The 16,773-nt window shown below is 38.9% G+C and overlaps 1 protein-coding gene across 4 annotated transcripts in view; it reads left to right on the top strand.

Annotated features, from left to right (window-relative positions):
• LOC110969651 (zinc finger protein OZF-like) overlaps nt 1–16,773 on the top strand; it is a 279,312-nt gene that overhangs the window by 56,361 nt on the left and 206,178 nt on the right. The gene's annotated exons all lie outside the window — the stretch shown is intronic.

Here is a 16,773-nt window from a genome sequence, read left to right as displayed (position 1 = left end):
CAGTGGCAGAATCTATATATTTTCCTGTACAAAAAAGAAGGTCATGGATTTCCAAAGTCGAGCTTTCAAATAACAAAAAGACATGCACAACAATATAACAGTGTGCAACACACACACACAAAAAAATTTAAAGACTTCTTCTCTTCACATTTATTCTGAAATGCAGGGCATGTGCATAGAGCTTCACCTGAATGAGCGCCATCAGCTTCCATTTGAGTGTCAGATGGATGCAGCCCTCCTCCACCTCAACCACCTCCAGTTTTCATCTGCACCAGTGTCTATGAGCTCATTACCAGTGGTACTCCACATCACATCCATCCAGACGTTCAGCTCGGTTCTTCATCTTGTTCCACCACTATCAAAGTCTCAGGGAGAAGAGACTCCATCTTGTCTAATTCTCAAGCATTCATGTGCTTCCTCAGCTTTACCTTATTGTATTCTAGGATCTTGGCCTTAAAATTTAACCTTCTTTGATAATCAGGTGGCTGTGGCTGTTTTGAGTCTCATTATGTCCCTTTGCATCTAGCTTTAGTGGTTCTGGAGTTGTTTTGAGTATCCTGTCAGTCACTTTGCACGGTGATTGTTCTGTTCCTGTTTGTGTCTTGAGTTTTTTTGTTCAAAACGTATTTAATTGTGGTTGTTTTGCACTTCGCTGAAGTAATTGTACATCGTTTTAGTGTGTCAGCAGCCTCAGCAACAGAAGCGTCTGGTCATAGTAGCAGTAGTAGTTGAAGGCTGGATGCAGTGTGTGTTTGCAGCCACTAGAGGGCAGCAGTGTAACACTGATAATCCTGATGCAGCAGCATCACATGCAGACACTTCTTTAAGGACACATGTTAGCATGTAAATACACACGTGGACAAAATTGTCGGTACCCCTCAGTTAAAGAAGGAAAAACCCACAATTCTCACTGAAATCACTTGAAACTCACAAAAGTAACAATAAATAAAAATTTATTGAAAATTAAATAATCAAAATCAGCCATCACTTTTGAATTGTTGATTAACATAATTATTTAAAAAAACAAACTAATGAAATAGGGCTGGACAAAAATGATGGTACCCATAACTTAATATTTTGTTGCACAACCTTTTGAGGCAATCACTGCAATTAAACGATTTCTGTATTTGTCAATGAGCGTTCTGCAGCTTTCAACAGGTATTTTGGCCCACTCCTCATGAGCAAACAGCTCCAGTTGTCTCAGGTTTGATGGGTGTCTTCTCCAAATGACATGTTTCAGCTCCTTCCACATATGTTCAATGGGATTCAGATCTGGGCTCATAGAAGGCCACTTTAGAATAGTCCAACGCTTTTCTCTCAGCCATTCTTGGGTGTTTTTGGCTGTGTGTTTTGGATGGTTGTCCTGTTGGAAGACCCATGACCTGCGACTGAGACCAAGCTTTCTGACACTCGGCAGCACATTTCTCTCCAGAATGCCTTGATAGTCTTCAGATTTCATCGTACCTTGCACACTTTCAAGACACCCTGTGCCAGATGCAGCAAAGCAGCCCCAAAACATTACTGAGCCTCCTCCATGTTTCACCGTAGGGACAGTGTTCTTTTCTTCGTATGCTTGGTTTTTGAGTCTATGAACATAGAGTTGATGTGCCTTACCAAAAAGCTCCAGTTTGGTCTCATCTGTCCAAAGGACATTCTCCCAGAAGCTTTGTGGCTTGTCAACATGCATTTTTGCAAATTCCAGTCTGGCTTTTTTATGAGTTTTTTTCATCAGTGGTGTCCTCCTTGGTCGTCTCCCATGAAGTCCACTTTGGCTCAAACAACGACGAATGGTGCGATCTGACACTGATGTACCTTGGCCTTGGAGTTCACCTTTAATTTCTTTGGAGGTTGCTCTGGGCTCTTTGGATACAATTCCAACGATCCGTCTCTTCAATTTGTCATCAATTTTCCTCTTGCGGCCACGTCCAGGGAGGTTGGCTACTGTCCCGTGGGTCTTGAACTTCTGAATAATATGAGCCACTGTTTTCACAGGAACTTCAAGCTGTTTAGAGATGGTCTTATAGCCTTTACCTTTAAGATGTTTGTCTATCATTTTTTTTCGGATGTCCTGGGACAATTCTCTCCTTCGCTTTCTGTTGTCCATGTTCAGTGTGGTACACACCTTTTCACCAAACAGCAGGGTGACTACTTGTCTCCCTTTAAATAGGCAGACTGACTGATTATGAGTTTGGAAACACCTGTGATGTCAATTAAATGACACACCTGAGTTAATCATGTCACTCTGGTCAAATAGTTTTCAATCTTTTATAGAGGTACCATCATTTTTGTCCAGGCCTGTTTCATTAGTTTGTTTTTTAAAATAATTATGTTAATCAACAATTCAAAAGTAATGGCTGTTTTTGATTATTTAATTTTCAATAAATTTTTATTTATTGTTACTTTTGTGAGTTTCAAGTGATTTCAGTGAGAATTGTGGGTTTTTCCTTCTTTAACTGAGGGGTACCAACAATTTTGTCCACGTGTGTAAGGCCACTGTGTACTAACCCGAATTGATGGTCTGAAACACATAAAAAAGCAAGTAATTCCACAAATTGACTCTTGACAAGGCACACCTGTTAGTTCAAAACCACTTCAGGTGACTACTTCATGAAGCTGACTGAGAGAAGGCTTAAAATCTGCTAAGTTATCAAAGAATTTAAAATATAAAACATATTCTGCTTTGTTGAACATCTTTTTGTTTACTGCATACGTCCATGTGTTCTTTTGTAGTTTTGATGTCTTCAGTATCAACCAACAATGTAGAAAATAATGAAAATAAACAAAATCATTGAATTAGAAGGTGTGTCCAAACTTTTGACTGGTAGTGTACATTTTTTTAAAAAAAGAAAGGAGAAATATGTAATATCTCGATTAAGAGGTTCCACACATATTTCATTTCATTTACATGCTCTTACATTTAAAAATCCAAACCACATATTACAAAAACCTAACTGCAGTCTGCACAAAACCTCCAGATGAACAGACATCACTCTGTTTATAACGTGCACAGAGCAGTAAACCACAGCTCAGAGGGGTATACCAGGAGTGACAATTCTATTCATGTTACGTGGCTGAGCAAAATATAAACCCCTAATGAAAGGCAGCAGATCCTGCATCCGACAGTAGCAGTCAGCTTTCTTTGTTGACTCGGGCTTTCTACTTCAGTGTCTGTACGCCTTCACATAAAAGCGGATGTTTAGAACACCATGTTTTTGCACAAAGTGGAGCAAGGCTGCGCTACTTTAGTCAAGAAGTTGTTCTAATGAATGGACAGATATTTAAAAATATATATATTTTAAAAGTGCTGCTACTGCAACTGATATTAGAGGGAAACACTGGTAAGCAATACAAGAAACATCTCACTGATGCGCTGGGAAGCATCATCAGTGATGTGACCTGGAGTTATCGAGTGTTTCTGGTCTCACAACATCAGACATCCTCACCCAGGGGACCCAGCTGGGTTTGATCAGGCCCCGACTTGCTTTACAGTGTAACCCACAGATCAGCCATCTTAAGCCAAAGCCAACTTGTTACTTTCTTTGCGGTTTCACTTGCTGACTGAATTGAATAGCTGCTCCTATAACAACCGGTGACTGAGAACGTTGCAAAGTGAGCATCCTGCAAAGCCTCTGCAGCCCACATCTATGGGCTCATAGGATGTCCTCCAGCCTCTGTCCTTTTACTTTTCTACAAATTCCTGATACTTGTCGTGTTTCCTCTCATTGGCTTCCCCAATGCGCTCTTCCCAGGGCACTATCAGTTCCAACATGATCAGTTGTTTTGAAGCCTCAGAGGTGATGATCACATCTAGCCAGAGTGATGTTACTGTGACGTGCTGAGGAAACTTCAGCTGATTATTCAGGCCAATCTGCAGCTGTCAGTCAGAGGTTGTTTGGAGGAGACGTTGCAGTTTTTGGCCGTTCTCGGGGTGTCTCTCCAGCTCTAACAAAGAACTGGATTTTCTCTGATGAATGCTCTCTTGAACACACCACCCAACAGCCTTAACAACTGTAACAACACAGATCACTGTGAAATAATACCGTCTTCTGAGAAAGTGAAATTCAGTGCCCACGGTATGGTTTGAGGGCTAAGTACTCTTCAGGTCTCTCAGAGCTGTACATTGTGCCTCAAGGTACACTATATTGCCAAAAGTATTCGCTCACCTGCCTTCACTCGCATATGAACATAAGTGACATCCCATTCCTAATCCATAGGGTTCAATATGACGTTGGTCCACCCTTTGCAGCTATAACAGCTTCAACTCTTCTGGGAAGGCTGTCCACAAGGTTTAGGAACATGTTTATGGGAATTTTTGACCATTCTTCCAGAAGCTCATTTGTGAGGTCACACACTGATGTTGGACCAGAAGGCCTGGCTCTCAGTCTCTGCTCTAATTCATCCCAAAGGTGTTCTATCGGGTTGAGGTCAGGACTCTGTGCAGGCCAGTCAAGTTCATCCACACCAGACTCTGTCATCCATGTCTTTATGGACCTTGCTTTGTGCACTGGTGCAGTCATGTTGGAAGAGGAAGGGGCCAGCTCCAAACTGTTCCCACAAAGTTGGGAGCATGGAATTGTCCAAAATGTCTTGGTATGCTGAAGCATTCAGAGTTCCTTTCACTGGAACTAAGGGGCCAAGCCCAGCTCCTGAAAGACAACCCCACACCATAATCCCCCCTCCACCAAACTTTACACTTGGCACAATGCAGTCTGACAAGTATGGTTCTCCTGGCAACCGCCAAACCCAAACTGGTCCATCAGATTGCCAGATGGAGAAGCGTGATTGGTCATTCCAGAGAACGTGTCTCCACTGCTCTAGAGTCCAGTGGCAGCGTGCTTTACACCACTGCATCCCACGCTTTGCATTGCACTTGGTGATGTACGGCTTGGATGCAGCTGCTCGGCCATGGAAACCCATTCCATGAAGCTCTCTGCTGAAGCTCTGTTCTTGAGCTAATCTGAAGGCCACATGAAGTTTGAAGGTCTGTAGCGATTGACTGCAGAAAGTTGGCCACCTCTTGGCACTGTGCGTCTCAGCAAGAGAAATCAGATCTTTAAGCTTGCAGATTAATTCTGATTTTGAAAAAAAATAACTCTATATTGACAACAAATAGAAGCTACAGCTGCAATAAAAATGATCACACAGCAGCAGTTACATCCATCACAGCTCAAGTCGGAATGCTGGCAAAATGATGGACTTGCCGATTTTTTTCAAAATCGCTAAAATGCCACAGAGTTGTTCCAGTTAAATCAGTTTTAATTGTGATGTTATTAATGAGAAGACGGAAAACTTAACATAAACCACAATTAAGGATTTTACATATCTTATTGTAAAATGATTCCACAGTGAAAAATTCTATCCGTTAGAATGAAAACTATTCCTAATTCATTGTCACTGTTTATGTGTGTGTTACTGTGCCATTGATTCTTCTCTGTTTGTGAATTCTGTTGGGATCAGTACAAAATGTTACTCTGTTTTTTAAAAGCCTATTGTATCTATGGTTTGGGTTAGGGTTTTTTTAAATTATAAATTGCTACAATGAAGATTTTATACAAAAAAAGTCTATTGTGTCTTGTTTTATTTACTCTATCAAAATAAATTTGTCAGCTCTGAGTTCAGAATTTGATCTGTTTCTCTCACAGATGAAGAACACAGATGCTTCCTGGAATGATTCTTTTAGGTGAGTGGGTGTAACTGTCATTGTGTTATTAATGTGAAAAACCACAGATAATGGTGCTGCAGAGCAGAAACACAGACAGGAAGGACATTTGATTGGCTGTCAACAGTCTGAAAACACTGAGAACAGATTCATATCTGCTGCTGTAAACACTCATCAGCTCCCCTCCTTCTCTGTGGTTTGTGTTCTTTCTTGGTTTCTGTCAGCCTTGTTTCCACTCAGACCTCCACCTACAGAGTTGAGCTGAACTGAATCACCACCTGAAGCTCATTACCTGCTCACATTTTGGAGGATTTACAAGTTGTTGTTGTTATTAAAAAAAAAAAAAAATGATTCCACTCCGTTGACTGTTCATGTGTATAAACCACAGTGTTGTCAGCGTAGAATTTTACATCCACACTGACACAATTCTGAAAGATGATTAATACACAAAGTCAGTGATGAGGGGACACAGAGCAGAACCTGGTGGTTCATCCACATCTGATTGTCATATTGAAAACTTCTGTATTCATGTAGCTTCAAATGGCTGAGCTCTCATCACTGTTTAGTTGTGTGCAAAACAAGGACAAGACTGTAATCTATTGGTGTCAGTAACTTCAAACCACAATCAGACTCATTTTATGTAGACGTTCTACATACATACTTTGACACCCAGAGAAAAAAGTTATTTTGTAGTTTATTGAAAATATTGTACTCAAAAAACATGATGAATCTGCAACACTGTGATTATGAAAAAAATACATGCTAAAATGTATAAAGGCAGCAAATAATAAAGCAATATTTTGTATTATGTGGACGCATTAAAAGATTTGGAATAACTTCATAACACCTGTATCTAACTCGACATTACAACAGCAGACATTTCTGATCACTGATCAAATCAATAAGATGCATGGATGAGATGTGACGGTGAGAAAAGTCCAGCAGCAAACAGTCAGTCAGCATGTGTGCAGTTGGTGGACGGTCCCTTGTTTGTGAGGATCATCAGCAGAGAGAGTCCACAGCAGAACACCAGACTCTTCACTATCAGCACTGTGGACAGCAGACAGAGCAGATTCACCTGGAAGGAGGCTGACAGACAGACAGACAGACAGACAGACAGACAGACAGACAGACAGACAGACAGACAGACAGACAGACAGACAGACAGACAGACAGACAGACAGACAGACAGACAGACAGACAGGTCATTATCAAGTCCAAATGAAAGTGAACAGACTGATGTGCAGCTCTGAGAGCAGCAGAACATTGCAGCTGTCCATGCAGAGAGGCAGCAGCTGATCTTACAGTGAGCTTGCTGCAGAGCTGGCAGGTCTGCTGGCTCTCTCTCTGGAGGACAGGAGGCTGCTGGAGCTGGAAGCTCTGAAACAGAGAAGGAGGGAAATGTTTGTATGTGCAGTGAGAAACATGAGTGGTGTTTGACAGCGTCTCCACATGAAGCTGAATCAGTGCTGAACACAGTCATCCAGCCTTCATCACCTTGTTGTGTCTGGGCCTCCACTGGTCCCCCCTCGTGCTGGACGTAGCAGCTGTATTTATATGTGCTGTCCTGTTGCTGATGGATCAGCAAGATGGAGGCGCTGCGTCCCGGCTCTCTGATCTCCAGCTGCTCTCCCTCAGCAGGGTCCACATCCTCCAGCTGGCCGTCCTCCTTCTGTCTTTTCCAGGAGAAGCGGACCAGAGGAGGAAACATGGCTGAGGCCAGACACAGCAGGGAGCTGTTCCCCTCCAGGTGGACTCTGGATGCTGCTGGGTACACGCTCACCACGGGCTTCACTACCTGCTCATCTGATAGATAGATAGATAGATAGATAGATAGATAGATAGATAGATAGATAGATAGATAGATAGATAGATAGATAGATAGATAGATAGATAGATAGATAGATAGATAGATAGATAGATGGTTTTCACAATAAAATAGAGCATTTTAAAAGTATAAGAAGGTACAATGTGATTTTCCAAAGTGTATTTACTTTAATATGTTTAAAACTATGTTGAGCTTCATTTACATTTTGTCTTCATGTAACTTTTATTTACACCAAACTTTACTGGTTGCCATTCAAATGTTCTCTATGATATGTAAATAATAATAAAAAACTATCCAGAAAATGTGTTTCAATTCGGTTTGTTGAATTTTCATATTCAGTGTCTGTTTTCGTCGTGTATTAAAGTATTTTCTAATTATAGATTAATCTTCATATAAACAACAAACATCACTGATTTTTTTTTTACAAATGCTAATTTTTCAGCAGAATGACAAAATTAAATTATCAGTTAAACTTTCTTTAAACTACTGTCATAAACAGGTAAAGATGAAATCATAAATTGATCTTTACAACATTAATATAAAATACATTTTTAAATATGAATTTTTAAAACAAGTTTCTGACAAGTTGAAAGCAGTAAAAAGACACAGAAATGTCAAATATGAATAAAGAATCACAGATTAGATCAGATTAAATATTATTCTGTCAGCATCAATTCACATGTTAGAGAACAGAACAGAAACATAACTGATAGAATATCAAATCATTTTAGGTTTGATTTTCATTTCTATCTAATATTAAATATTTACCACCTACTGCATTCATTATTTATGAAAAGTTCTGTTTAGCATCTTTTGTATTTTATATATTTATACAATTTATTAAAATACCAGTTTCCATTAAAAACATAGAGATGTTGTATGTTTCTGATGTAATACCTTTTTAACTTCATCATTTCTCACAATTTACATCTTTACACACAAATAAAAACTAAATAAAATAACAAGTATAAGATCTAATTGAAATAAAAAAATATAAAATATGTTTGTAGTATACTATTCTATATTTCATAACAATAATATTCATTAAAATATTGATTATATTTCATGTCTTTTTTATGTATTGACACATGATCAGATAAAACACACATTCCATCATATGAAAAATAATTATCAAGGACTAAACTGAGAATACTTATTAATTATTCTCCACAATCCAGAGACATTTATTCCTAAATATTAAATTGTGTTTAACATCACTTTTCTTCTTCTGTTCACAAACCAAGAGACGCCACAGAATCAAAGACTAAAGAAATAAAAACACTGAATGTTTGTAAGCTCACTGATATTTGCAGAAATAAAGAATAACTTTAGTTGTTCAGTCACATTTCAACATGTTTTCACACATTATTGAGCTTTTCTGATGGAACAGTGGCTGCAGATGAATCCTCCACTAATGATGGAAAAACTAACATGGAAAGCCTGAAACAGCACAAAGTGACTTGAAACACATTTTCAGCTTCACAATAAAACAGCAGAAGAAAAGAAATGTTTCTTCTTACCTGTTACATACAGTTTAGTTCCAGAGCCAAAGATCCAGTGCCCGTTTCCTCCCACAGTGAAAAATGGTCGTACAAAAACCTGCTGCTGAATGTTTGCTCAGATCTACACACTGTAGCACATCTTTCAGTTCTCAAAGATGCTTCTAGAGATGAAAATATACAAATATGAATAAATAATGAAGTGACGGTGTAACAGTGGACTGTAGTTCTCTGAACTCTGTGATCCTGGGCTGTAGTTTACTGCTGTCTTCATGTCACAAACACTGTTTGTTGATCTGGAGGTTTTTGTACAGGCTGCAGACACAATCCATCACTGTGGGAGTTTCTTATCCAACAGCTGCAGTAGTATGTGGCTGAATGTTCAAGTTTAACTTCTTTAATCTTCAACTCACAGCCGTTCTGTTTATTCTCAGCTGAGAAATCACCTATCTGAGGATGACTGTAACCTGTACCTATGTCACCATTATCTCTATTAATATAAAGAATCACTCTGAATGTTTCTGTCTTCTGGTACCAGAATATATAAGGATAATCACACTGATGAGTTTGTCGACAGCTGAAGGAGGCTGATTGACCGACTCTCCTGGTCAAAGTCATATCGTCCTGAATCGGCTGTGCTGCCATGGCAACCAGCGCTGCAGAGACACACACAGGTAGATGAAGGTCAGTGTGACAGCGTTTGTTCCAGGTGGACTTTTTGGCCTCCTGATTGGCTGGAAACACTCACCTGAACACAGACAGCACAAAGCAGCAGCTGGGAGGAGAAGCATCTTGTGCAGTGGTGTTTCCTCTGGAGAAGCTGAGCACAAGTGGAGCTGTGATGCAGCTGAGGCCAAACAAGGACGAGCTGTGAGAGCAGAGCAGGCCACGTGCTTTCTAACAGCTCCTCAAAGCTCCCATCAGCCCCTGTTAGCGGCCCACAGATAAGGCTGCTGCTGCTGACTGACAGCTCAGCTCAAGCTGCTGTGTGCTTTCATGCTCTGGATTTCAAGCTGACGGCAGATCCACTAAATCTGCTTCACATCATGCACAAAGACTCAAAACATTCATGTTCCCACAAACACATTCAGGTTGGTGGTCAATTTAGTGACACAGACTGTTATCTGTTGTTGGGAGCAAAACAGAAAACTACAAATCCACACAGCTCCTCAACTCTCATCAGATTTCAAAAATAGTTTCACTTTTAGAACATGACAAACACTTTGAAATAATTCTAGAGATTTATTTTAAGTGTTTGGCATTTGATTAATTTATGCTACATAATAACAGTAACATTTGCCAGCATTCAGTCAGACATATTTGATAGTTTCGCAATCGTTTGGATGTAAACTAGAATTTAAAATAAAGTAAGACACTTAGTTGGATGTGTAAATTTCTTTTGATTCAAAATGAAAATGTGTCTGATTTTCTTGCCATTTTCTCAGCATAAAAATGCTGTTAATAAAAATAATAAGTTGTTTAAATGAGGAGGTGTTCAAGGGAAGGAGCATATGAGTTTTCCCTACCTGCTAGCTTAATTTTTTCTATCAAAATATCCCACTTTTATTTTTATTGTGTTTTCTGGTTTGTTTTCAGGTCTTATTTTGGGAAATTTGACTGCAGTTTGATTGTGTCTAATTGGACTGTTAAAATATATTTTTGCTACAATATAAGTAATTTAAATACACTAATAATACAATCTTTTTGTTTGTTTCCATGGTCCCAAAATGAGAAATTCAGCATTTTTACATCTCTGATAATTCATCATATCCTTTCGATATGTTTGTTGTTCTTCAGATATTTCAATCATCTGAATATTCTGCTGCACTTACACAATATTTCACTTTCCTCATCTGTTATTAATGTCTTTCTTTCCAGCCGTCTCATGTCAACATGTGTCCGTAAAGAAGTGTCTGCATGTGATGCTGCTGCTGCATCAGGATTATCAGTGTTACACTGCTGCCCTCTAGTGGCTGCAAATACACACTGCATCCAGTCTTCTACTACTGCTGCTACTATGAGCACACACGACTGCTGCTTCTTCTGCTGCTGCTAATGCAGCTACTTCTGTCTGTGAGCTGCACACAACTGTCATTATTTATTCCTCTCATGGTGATGAAACTGCATGTTTAATCCAACAGACAATTAAAAATGCAGTACTGTGTAAACATTGCAGGATCTTGAGATGTTTGGATTCTTCTCCATCAGCATCAGGAGGCGTCTGATGGTCCCAGATTCCTTCTGCAGCAGGACAAGCAGCCCAAACATCCAACCAGACTCATGAAGAACCATCTGCAGCCACAAGAAGAAGCAGGAGTCCTGCAGCAGATGGTCTGAGCTCAAAGAGTCCTGATTTCAGCATCATGGAGTCAGTCTGGATCACATGAAGAGACACTGAGACACACTGAATCCTCACAAGAACTGTGGCAAGTTCTCCAAGATGCTGGAAACAAGCGACCTGCCACAGAATCAGGAGCCCAAAGCGTCAGGAGGTCGATTCAGAGCCTCTGTTTCAAATGATAGGAAGGACTCCTTGTTGGAGGATCACTGAAACAGCTACAGAGTGATGCAAAGTGATCAAAATGACACAAATTTTGCCTTCCAGTAGGTTAAAAAAAAACACAAGTAGATGCAGCACGACCAAAATAAGACTCCAAACTATCTCCAGACCAAAGACGGACTGAAACAGACATGACAAGGCAGAAAATAACTGCAAGAAAATAAACAAAAGATGAAAAAAAACACTATAAACATGGTTGAAACAGGCACAACACCAAGACAAATAGATGAAAAATTATCAAAGAAGAGGCATTTCTTGCACCTGATATTACAGTTACTGGAGCCCTTTCAAATGGCAACAGATCAACAATTATCAGATAGATTTTCATTTGATTTTTTTTACCATGAATTCATGGTTCTCAGAATCTGGATGACACCACTGATCCTCTGACTTTTCAGCATGAATTATCTGATGATATTCCCATCAGCCTTAGCTTGAGTGAGCCGCTAACAGTGGTGGAGGAAGAATTTGGAAACAAATTGAACCAAAAAATCTTCTTATTTTGTCCAACCAGCTGTCCGAACCGCAAAATTATCACATAAATTCTTTTCAAAATTTAAATTATATGAAGGAAATGAAGCAAATTTTCACATTTGATGAAGTGGAACTATGAAATGTTTGACATCTTAACATGAAACATGAATTGAAATGTATTTTTGTCAATAATTTAATTGTTTCATTTGTTTATCAATATTTTTGATTCAAAATATAATTTAATGAGCTCTTAATTTCTTACCCAACTCAGTAACTAAACATGATAGATCATTTTTAAAATAACATATCTAACAGTACAACTGTTAAAAGTTTAGGACAACCACTTCAGTGTTGTTTCTTAGTTCTGCAGTCACATGTGCAGCTAAAAGGTAAGCAGTGAGTTTTCAGTTGCAGAGGGCAGCAGTGCAGCAGACCCCCTCCTACATTAATATCTGGAATTAAATGCAAAAGTGTCTTTTGAAAGACCGTACCTGAAAGCACCACCTTGAGTCCTTGATCCCACCATCAACGGATCCATCAGTCATCAGAATCATTGCTGCATCACTGAAACATGCATGTAAATAACACTCAGCCACTGAAACATCTGGTGAAACTTTCATAATTCTCTTTCTTGGCAAATGGGATTTCTCCAGAATTCCTAATTAGCCTTCCACCAAATTAGTGGCTGCTTTCAAGTGCAATCCATTCATTCCTCAACATCTTTTCAGTGAACCTCATTTACCATCACAGCACTTTTTGTTTTATGTTGTTGTCTTCTCCTATTGTTGTGTCATAATTTTCCACAGCTCTGAGATATTAATAGGACTCAAGAAATAACTGAAGGGGTGACATATCTCATTAGGTCTGGGAACACCAGAATCTTTTTTGCATCTCTTTGTCTTGCTCAACCAGAGCCCCACAAAATGAAGAGGAACAGGAGGACCTCTGCACCAGTTTAATCCAGGACGGACCACAGTCTCCAGCAGTATGGAGGGAAAGAGTCTTGCATCTTGAATTATTATTTTGGTCTCTCCCTGCTCTGGCTGGATGTTTGGGCTTGTTGTTCCGCTGCAGAAGGAACCATCAGATGGAATAGAACAGAATAGAATATTCTTTATTGTCATGATACAATACAATGTATAACGAGATTGCAGAGCTTATCCTTTTCAGTACCAGAATATCTTGGTGCAAAAACAGTCTATTTACATTTATACAGTATAAATAAGGAGAGAATATAAATAACAGTGAAAGAGGTAGTGGTGTATATTGCACAGTTACACTATATGCATCCTGATACTGATGGAAAAGAATCCAAAAATCTGAACAGCCTGAAACTAAATGCTATATATCATTTAGCTTTTGATTTGTTGGAGTAACAGGGAATTTGATGACAGTTTTTCTCAGTTGCTTTGGTACATTTCTCCAATCATCCTCGACATTTGCAAACCAGTAAGTGCATTTCTCAGAACAATTCATACAGAAAGGAAAACACCATAGATGACCTGCAAAAGCCAGTCTGTTGCTCAAAATCCGTAGTTCATCTCTTAAAAGTAAATATCTGTGTCAATGAACATGTCAGTGTCATCAGAATGATCAGTCCTTGTGTCACTGTGTGGATAAAACAGTCAGATTGCTGAGTCATGTTGTCATTATAACACTGTACTCTGGAGGGATGTTCTGATGTAAACTATGGATAAATTATTGATGACAGTTATTGTAAATTGTAAATTACATCTTAGTGTATGTGAGAGATTGATTGTAAGAGACTGGACAAGATTCACATTTATGCTTTTACTGTCTGCAATTTGTTGACAGACATCGTTATTGTGATACGGAAAGGAAAACAGCGCTGCATAGCACAAAGAATAAAACAACAAAACAAAGGTAGAATGTGAACATAGGACAGTGTCCTTAGGGAAAACTGTCCATGCAGTGCTGTAAGAATTACAGTTCAGTCTTCTTACACCTCCTGATGTTCCTGTCTGTTGGACCACAAATTCTCTTCCTCATCACAAATATCTTCTCTTGTGTCTTTGAGCTATTTCAGAAAACTCTAAACCTTCACACATTTCCCTTTGTTAGAGAAAGTCAAGATTCACCTGGAAGTAATTTACCAATTCAGGACAGATTTAGAATAAAAAGTCTACTGGAAATGTATAGAAATATCTTTGACATATTCTGACAACTTGTTCAACCATTTTGCACGTAAAGACTGATGTGATGAACTGATGCCTAAATGTTGTGGGGGTGAGACTATTCAACAGAGACCCGTTATAATACATTTAGATCAACATGACAGAAGCAGCTGATAATGTAGGAAACAGCAGAGAATTGTACAGAATCATTGCATGGATGAACCAAAACATTTATAACTTGTTCAAAGAAATGAGAAACTGATTTTTTGATTTGAACAAGTGACACAATGATGTGAAGATTGAACAAGTAGTTTTGAGAATTTCAGTTCTGATCTGAGAAATGAACCAAAGTGACTGAGAAAAACTGTAATAGATGAATTATGACTAAACAATGCCTCCTGATTCTGATGGAGAAGAATCCTAACATCTGAAGTGCTCTAAACAAAGTGTTGTGTATCACTGAGTTTTTCACAGGTGGTTGAATGAAACATGCAGTTTGAGCACCAACAGATAAATGATGGAATGAGTCACAGCTCATGGACAGAAGTAGCTGCATCAGTGGCAGCAGTAGAAGGTTGGATGCAGTGTGTGTTTGCAGCCACAAGAGGGCAGCAGTGTAACACTGATAATCCTGATGCAGCAGCAGCATCACATGCAGACCACAGACTGTATATTACATTAGAACATCACATCTCACCAATACATCTCATTGATCTCTTTGATCAGGCATCAGAAATGTCAGCTGTCATGTGTTGTGTCTGATTATTAAATACATCTCTTAATTCACATGTTGGATGGTCATCTCATAAGTAAAGTTATGTTTGGAGGCTGTGTCTCCGGTTCTAGAGTGGGTCGTCCAACAATCAAAGGGTCGGTGGTTCGATTCCCACTCTGTCCTAGTCATGTGCTGTTGTGTCCTTGGGCAAGACACTTTACCCGCCTTGCCTCCAGTGCTGCTCTCACACTGGTGTATGAATGTTGGTGGTGGTCAGAGGGGCTGTAGGCGCGGATTGGCAGCCACGCTTCCCTCAGTCTGCCCCAGGGCAGCTGTGGCTACAAATGTAGTTTACCACCACCAGAGTGAGAATGTGTGAATGAATGAATGATGGATCCATTGTGAAGCGCTTTGAGTGTCCAGAAAAGCGCTATATAAATCTAATCCATTATTATTGTTATGTTTGGGTCATGTCATCTCAAATCCTCATATTTTAAAAAAAATGTCCGCTTGGCATTTTATGGTTTGCTTGAGTTTTGCATAAAATAAAATATGGATGTTTTGAAAGACATCTAAGAAATTTCAATCAAATTCTTTCAGAGATTCTTTTTTTATTGACTGTTGAAACACTTTCAGCAGTTTCAAGGCAATTTGAATGAAAAAACCTCAGGAATTATGAAAAAAAAATCCTGAAATTGTCACTGGTTTCATCTCATCATGGCATTCATTCAGAATCTGTAATATTGGACACAAAGATCAAATAGTGTCTGATTATGGATGAGACATAAAAACAAACTGAAGCCTGATCTTACAGCAGTTTGAGCTGAAGTTTGAATAATGGAAAAATGATGAATGTGTTGGTTTTACTCTAAATTGCTAAAATACCACTCTCTCCAACTCTCTCAGGTAAATAAATCTACGTAGTTTTTACAATTACTGGTTTGACACAACCTTTCTGCAAAAGATGATGAAAGATGTTAAACACACATCAATTGAATATTCAAGATGTTTTATTGGAATTTTTAAAATTCATATCAATACCTAACAATTAATTCATTCTAATTATGATTATATTATAATTATTGTTTGTGTTTGTTGGTTCTTTATTGATACATACATGTTTGTGACTTTATTTGGTGTCAATATTAAAATGTTCTGTTTTTTAACTGCTTTTTGTATCTGTGTATTTTTCATCATTTATTGGTTTTTAATTTTCACCAACAGATTATCTGCAACACATTTATCATCTATTCTCATATTTCTACCTTCAGGGTGAATTTGTCAGCTCTGAGTTGAGGATTTGATCTGTTTCTCTCACGGATGAAGAACACAGATGCTTCCTGCAATGATTCTTTCAGCAGAGTTGATAGTGGTAACTTATTAAAGTGAAAAGCCACAGCTAACGGTGCCACAGAGCACAAACCCACACAGGAAAAGAAGTTTGATTGGCTGTCAACAGTCTGAAAACACTGAGAACAGATTCATATCTGCTGCTGGAAACACTCATCAGCTCCCCTCCTTCTCTGTGGTTTGTGTTCTTTCTTGGTTTCTGTCAGCCTTGTTTCCACTCAGACCTCCACCTACAGAGTTGAACTGAGCCCAATCACCACCTGAAGCTCATGTCCTCCTCACATTTTGGAGGATTTACAGGTTTTACTGATTAAAGATGGATGTGACTGTGTCCACTCTGCTGTTTGTTCATGTGTGGAAACAACAGTGTCATCAGCGTAGAGGTTTACATCCACACTGACACACTTCTAAAAGGTGATTAATACACAAAGTGAATGATGGGGAACACAGATCTGAACCTGCTGCTTCATCCACACCTGCTAGTTCACACAGAAAACCTCTGTGTTCATCTTTATCTCAAACTGTTGCGCTCATGTTCTTGTTTAGTTGTTAA

This window comes from Acanthochromis polyacanthus, chromosome 9 (genome assembly GCF_021347895.1).
Source record: "Acanthochromis polyacanthus isolate Apoly-LR-REF ecotype Palm Island chromosome 9, KAUST_Apoly_ChrSc, whole genome shotgun sequence".
NCBI classification, from domain to species: Eukaryota; Metazoa; Chordata; class Actinopteri; family Pomacentridae; genus Acanthochromis; species Acanthochromis polyacanthus.
Note: the sequence above shows the minus strand (reverse complement) of the source record. Positions and strands in the feature narration are given on the sequence as shown.